Raw genomic sequence first — 1,206 nt, 5'->3', positions numbered from 1 at the left:
GGACTGCTTTTAGATGGACTGGTTTTAGATGGACTGGTTTCTGATGGACTGCTTTTAGATGGACTGGTTTTAGATGGACTGGTTTCTGATGGACTATTGTCTGATGGACTGGTTTCTGATGGACTGGTGTGTGATGGACTGCTTTTAGATGGACTGGTGTGTGATGGACTGGTGTGTGATGGACTGCTTTTAGATGGACTGGTGTGAAAGTGAAAAAGTGAAAGTGACACGTGATGGCCAAGTATGGTAACCCATACTTGGAATTTGACCTTTGCATTTAACCCATCCAAGTAAGTGCACATACATTAGGAGCAGAGTAGTGAGTAGTGAACACACACACACACTGCAAACGTGGATACGCACACCCGGAGCAGCGGGCAGCCTTGAGTGGCGCCCGGGGAGCGATTGGGGGTTAGGTGCCTTGCTCAAGGACACCTCAGTCATATTCCTGCCGGTACTGGAATCGAACCAGCAACCTTTGGGTCACCAGTCCAACTCTGTTACCATTAGGCCATGACTGTCCAGTGTAATCTCCCCGTCGGGGAATCGAACCCCGGTCTCCCGCGTGACAGGCGGGGATACTTACCACTATACTAACGAGGAGTGTGTGTGGTGTGGTGTGTGGTGTGGAGTGTGTGATGGACTGGTGGGTGATGGACTGGTGTGTGATGGACTGGTGTCTGATGGACTGGTTTCTGACGGACTGGTTTCTGATGGACTGCTTTTAGATGGACTGGTGTGTGATGGACTGGTTTCTGATGGACTGGTGTGTGATGGACTGGTTTCTGATGGACTGGTGTGTGATGGACTGGTGTGTGATGGACTGCTTTTAGATGGACTGGTTTCTGATGGACTGCTTTCTGATGGACTGCTTTCTGATGGAGGAGAAACAGAACCAGTGGAGATCCAGATCCAGACGTGCGTCTTTACACACGTTTATGACCAACTTCATAAATATATTTGATTGAAAATATACAAAATATGAAACTATCATGAAAATGGTTTTGATGGACTGGTTTCTGATGGACTGGTGTCTGATGGACTGGTTTCTTATGGACTGGTTTCTGATGGACTGGTTTCTGATGGACTGGTGTCTGATGGACTGGTGTCTGATGGACTGGTTTCTGATGGACTGGTGTCTGATGGACTGGTGTCTGGTGGACTGGTGTCTGATGGACTGGTTTCTGATGGACTGGTGTCTGATGG

The 1,206-nt window shown here is 48.4% G+C and overlaps 1 non-coding gene across 1 annotated transcript; it reads right to left on the bottom strand.

Moving 5' to 3' along the window:
* Nucleotides 1–531: 531 nt before the first annotated feature.
* Nucleotides 532–603, bottom strand: trnad-guc (transfer RNA aspartic acid (anticodon GUC)). Its single transcript has one exon. It is a non-coding gene; the product is annotated as a tRNA-Asp (tRNA).
* Between the last annotated feature and the right edge of the window lie 603 nt (nucleotides 604–1,206).

Source organism: Siphateles boraxobius, unplaced genomic scaffold, assembly GCF_051911475.1.
Source record: "Siphateles boraxobius isolate OS27281-9 unplaced genomic scaffold, OSU_SipBor_1 172, whole genome shotgun sequence".
NCBI lineage: Eukaryota > Metazoa > Chordata > Actinopteri > Cypriniformes > Leuciscidae > Siphateles > Siphateles boraxobius.
The sequence above is the reverse complement of the archived record's forward strand: the minus strand, read 5'-3'. Positions and strand labels throughout refer to the sequence as shown.